A 5538-nucleotide genomic window follows, 5' to 3' on the forward strand; every position below is an offset into this window, starting at 1 on the left:
ATTTTGTTTTTTTTATTTTTTTTTTATTTGTACACTGTACCTTTGGTTCCTGTGCTGTAGTAAATGTTAGGTAGCTACGGACTCCTGGGTATTTTTGTATATTGTGAACACAAAGCAGGTCTCACCCCCCCCAAACACACACACACACACACACACACACACAGACACAAACAAAACACATACACATTTCTTTTGGGTCCCTGTGCTTCTCTCTGTGGATTGTGCGAAAATCAGTGGTGACACATACAGACCCGGAGGCCAGGAGAAAGAGGAGGAGGACGTTGAAGAGGAGGTGGTGTGATTCCCTCATGGAGAGGCGTTCCTCTCTTCAGGGGGTTTCCATTAACATTGTCCCAAACACGAGTAACAGAACAGGGATGAAGTCTCTTCCCAGAAGCTTCTGCCGCTTCTTTTTTAATCACTATTTTTTTTTTTTTCATTTTTTTTTTTTTTTGATGGTTTTGATGAATATCAATGCTGCTTTTTGTATTTGATTTGTTCTTTATGGGGTTGTCCTTCATTTTCATGCAACCAGAGTCCCCCTTTTTATATTTGTTTTATCCCACAAACATTTTTTTTGTAAAACAAATTCAGTTATTTTTGTATTTTTTTTTCTCTCTCTTGTGGTCAACTTGATTGTAAGTTTTTTTTTGTTTATTGAAAGACTTCATTCTTTTGTTTGTTTGTTACTTGTTCATGCATAGGTGATAAGGGAGGTGAATGGGCAGTAATCGCTGTACGTGTTTCATCATTCCAGTTTTTAATTAAAAAAAAAATGCTAATGAGGGGGTGGAGAGGGGTTGTAAGAAAGCATCAGTTTTCGCCTCTCTGCCTCATTTTCTTTTTTTTTTTTTTTTTTCTTTATTTTGTTTTGTTTGTTTATTTTCTTTGAAAAAAGAATCTCCAGACGGCTGCAAGGCCAAAAACCACAAGTATTGGGTGCCTTCCTTTGGGGAATTTTATGTTCTCTCTTCTATGAAGAGTTAGGCACAAAGGCAGCATTACTTAGTAGTGCTTCTTGTCTTTGTCAGAATCTGAATGCCCAGTCCAATGGCAGGATATATCCTTGGAGGTTTACTTGTCCCACCTGGAGGCTGAAAAGACTAAAAAAATGTGACAGAACTCTCACTAAAATAAGACAATAAAGCCCAGGGCATTAAATGTGATTTGCTCGGACTCTTGTGTCTTTTATATATGTGTGTGTGTGTGTGTGTGTGTGTTATTTTGTGCGGGTGTTTTCAAGGTTGTAAAATTGTACAGATAGCTCAAGTGAGAATAACAGGAGATGAACTGGTTTATTGGCAAGTTAATTTGTACATGATCACGCATGGGTTATATTTACACACTATCAGGTTTTAGAAACTGGAACAAATCCTCAATATCAGTAGTATTCAAATTTTATTTGATTACAAGTCTTTTGTCAGATTTTATGTGTGAATGACACGATTGACTGTATGCCGGCCATTAAACATGGTTTAGTGTGTTCACATGCTCAATAATTATGATTAATGTAGGGTATAAGGTTATGCAAACCTGCCTGTGTTTCCTGATGTGGTTTGTGGCATAAAATTTAAGTTAAATTTAGTAACAAAGACTTGGATTTTCCAAGAAATTCTTATTATTCTAGTGCATTTAAGGAAAAAGATTGAAACCGCTCACAAACGAGTGATTCTTCATATTTTGAGCACTGTGCAAAAATTTTGAGCCACCCCTCATTTCTTTATATTTTACTTCAAAGGAGCCAGACTTGCAACTGTTTCAAGTGGTCGTGAGGCCGTAGTTCTCCAGGCTTTCTGAAGGTCGTTCAGAGTTTTTCTTTGGACAGTGTGTCCTTAAAGTTTCAGGAAACTGAACAAGTGGAAGACAGAAGAAGTGTTAGACCTAAAAAAAAAAAAAAAAAACTATCTAGATGAAGTCATGTCCTTAAGAAACAGGGAAAAAAATCCAGCAAAGACCTGACACAGGACCTGAGAGATGCAGCTGGCTTTTCACTCTATCCATCTACTGTTTGCTGAAGCCTCATCAGAAATGGTCTCATTGGAAGGGTGGTTCTCCAAACTGCTCATGGCATTAGCGTCAGCACCAAATCCGTGTGCAGGGAACTTAAGGCAAGAGTCGCCACTCTCAATGAGGAGGATGTGCACATCCTTGATGGAGAGGAGCACTGGTTTGAAAAATGGGAATGACCATCCCTGTACCAAAGACGGATCCTAAGGTCACATGTTTCACCATTGTACAGTGCTGTGATTGCAGCCATTCCCTAGTTCTCTGTGGATAGTCTTAACAGTCTACTGTTTTCACATATAAAACTCCTCAGTGAATCGCCACCTTACCATGGTGGATGGGTTTCTGTGTCCCGTTGGCTGTGTTGTCCTGGGGCTTTTGCCCCCTGGTAGAGTCTCCTATGGCAAATTGGTCCTGGGTGAGGGGCCAGACAAAGGGTCCAGTTTTTACCCAGCCTGGGACAGGGTTACCAGGGACCCGCCCTGGAGTCATACCCAGGACAGGGGTTTGAGAGTGAGTGTCTGGTGGCCGGGCTTAGCTCAAAGAAGCTACATGGGTCTGCCCTCCTGTGAGCGGTGGGCCCAGGAGGGGCCGCGGGGATTCGGTGCCTTGTGGTTTGGGTTGCAGACACGGGCAAAGGTCCTAGCAGTCCAATCCCCGGCTCCCAAAGCTAGCTTGTGGTACAGGCTTCAGATTGTCCTTTTTGATAAAGCTTATATGGTAGATGGGTGCTGGGGTTCTCTCTCTAATATCATAGGCCGTTTAGCTTACACTATTGAGCCCATTGAAATAACTGTTGCTGTCACCTGGCACTATATAAAGAAAACTGAATGGAAAGGATTCAAAATAGTAGTTCAAAAATGAGTGGGTGATAACACAGTGGCAATGACTTTGTTATATATAGTCTATGGTGCAGTGTGGTCTTTAGTTACTTTTGTGCTGAGCATAAGTAGCTGTTTCCTGTTTTCATGCTGAGCTGATATCTCTGCCAGATGTTTATTCTCATCTAACCTTTGGCAAGAAGGCAGAGAAGGGGAAATGTCTCCTTTAAATCTCACTAGAAAAATAACAGTATATCTCACCTTTTTATTGGTGCAGAAATGAAAACTGTTTGTAACAGCTTTGGTAGACTCAGTGCACCTTCCTTTATTTACAGTTGGCTCTTTATCAGCATTAGAGCATGAATAAAACAACACAAATCCAGCGTAGAAACTCAGCAGTGTAGATATCACTTTCTCATCACAGCCCAAATTACTCCCCAAGTTTTTCAATTTAGCTGCGCTGGAGCTCTTCCAGCATTATTCAGTCACAGATTACTCAGTCGCAGAAGAGAAATCATTCAACAGCGAGACAACTGGCCCACCACACAATCTGCAAGGTGGGCGTTAACCCTGCCGCATTCCTTCTCATTACTGCAGCAAGTGGTTTTTGGTGGAGACTTGAAATAAAGTTGTTTTTCTCATCAGCTTTGAAATAAATCACCAATGTCATTGGGGGGCAAATAGCTGCAACTGTAGCTCATATCTTGGATTTTTTTGTTTTTTTCCCATTAAATTCACTTCACATTCCCCCCCCCACCACCACCACCCCATGGTGACTTATGTGCATGAGTCTGCAGCTTCTTTTTCTCAGCAATAATTTAGTCTGCAAGGGAGTAAACCTTGTGCAAGGTGACCAAATTTCTCTGCAATTGTGGCACATTTGGAACAAGTGAGATCTAAAGCGATGATTGACGTCGTGGTGCTGACAGCACTTTGCAGCTGTTTGCCACCCCTGGATCAGATATCCCCATTGGGGTGGGGAGCCAGGCCTGTTAACACTGCTCACACATTTTCTGTGTCTCCCAGCAGACAACAGGTGTAAAGCTGGAGACAGTGGTTCATGCGGTGGTGACTGACAGTCTGGCTCCGTGAAAGGTGACCCCCGCTTTCCAAATAACTGAGAACAGAAAATGACACGCACACCTAATTACTAGCAGGAACGAGGATAAGAGGATCCCAATTCTCAATTTAACAGCCAAGCATGTTAGATGTGGTGAATCTGCACCCCCCCACCCTCCCCAGCTCTGTGCTGGTAAAAATACTGATTCCACTGCTGTGGCTTTAGCCGTGCCCTCTCTGCTCACTGCAGTTTTTGAACTGCGGCTGAAGCGCTCAGACCCTCTGAAGAGGAAATGACTCACACAGGCTGTGGACAGCAAAGTACAAGAGCTGTCTTTCTAACAGCGGTTCAGAGGAACTCGAGTGTGAAGAGCTGCGTGTGGATGCTCTTAACCACACAAGAGATGGTTTCATTCTGAATGCTGTGAATTTCAGACTGAGTACCACTGCAGCACTGAAGAAACTCACTGACGTCATCATTATTACCCATGCTGGAGTCTTTTCATATATATATCTCATTATTTTACAGTTTAATGATGCTTACGTGGTCAGACGTAGGATTTCCTGGTTATTGCACTAAATCAGATACTATAAATTCTACAATGAAATTAGTGGTGTGAATTTATTTCTACATTTCTAAAGGAACATGATTGATTTCTACATTTACACTACTGTGCAAATGTATTGAATCACCCTCCATTTCTCTGTATTTTGCTAGGAAAATGGGAAATAGGTGCAGTGATTTATTGTAAGCATACATGGAAATACAGTATATAAGGCAAAAACAGTCAATATTGATTAATACAGCCTGAACTCTCGTGGGCAGCTTTCTTGGAATTTCTTTAAGGAGTCTTCAGGAATAGTTCTCCAGACTTCCTGAAGGACATTCAAAGTTCTTCTTTGGATGTTGGCTGCCTTTTGTTCCCTTCTCGGTCAAGATGACCCCACATGTCTTCAATAATGTGTGACTCATAACTGATAGTGTTGCATTGTGTGTTTTTCTATCTGGGCATGCTTTTAGTGCTGGATGTGTGTTTGGGATCATTGTCATGCTAAAAATTGAAGCTGTTGCCAATCAGATGCTTACATGGTGGATCAAAATCTTCATTATTCCATCAATTTTCATAAGATCTCCAACACCACTGGCTGAAATGCAGCCCCCCCCAAATCATGACAGAGCCTCCACTGGATTTTTACACATTGATGACATTTTGACCTAAAAATCTGAGACCTGTTGTTCTCTTTAATAGCTCCACACTGGACTCATGCAAGTGCAAACTTAGGCCAACACAAAGTGCAAATACTGCAGTTCCTCTAGTGGCCAAATGAGGCTGTCTGGCTACAAAAGTGTGTCAATCTACATAGACTCCCATGTTAAAATGGCCAACTTTAGAGCATTAAAAAGCATGTTTACAGCCTGGTACTGAAAAATGGTTTGGTCTCTGTGGATATCCTCATCCAGCCTGGAGTTAAGGGCATAACTGCTCTGACTGACAGGTGTCCTGGTACAGCAAAGGCAGCTGTAGCCAATCAGTGCCTATTAGGCCTCACCTGTGCTAGCTGCAGTCAATGAACTGGACCTCTCCACCGTGGCTGTGCTCTTGGTGCCTTTTGAAGTATTTTACTGGAACTGTCTGACAAATAGTATCACCTG

Source organism: Archocentrus centrarchus, chromosome 20 (genome assembly GCF_007364275.1).
Source record: "Archocentrus centrarchus isolate MPI-CPG fArcCen1 chromosome 20, fArcCen1, whole genome shotgun sequence".
NCBI classification, from domain to species: Eukaryota; Metazoa; Chordata; class Actinopteri; order Cichliformes; family Cichlidae; genus Archocentrus; species Archocentrus centrarchus.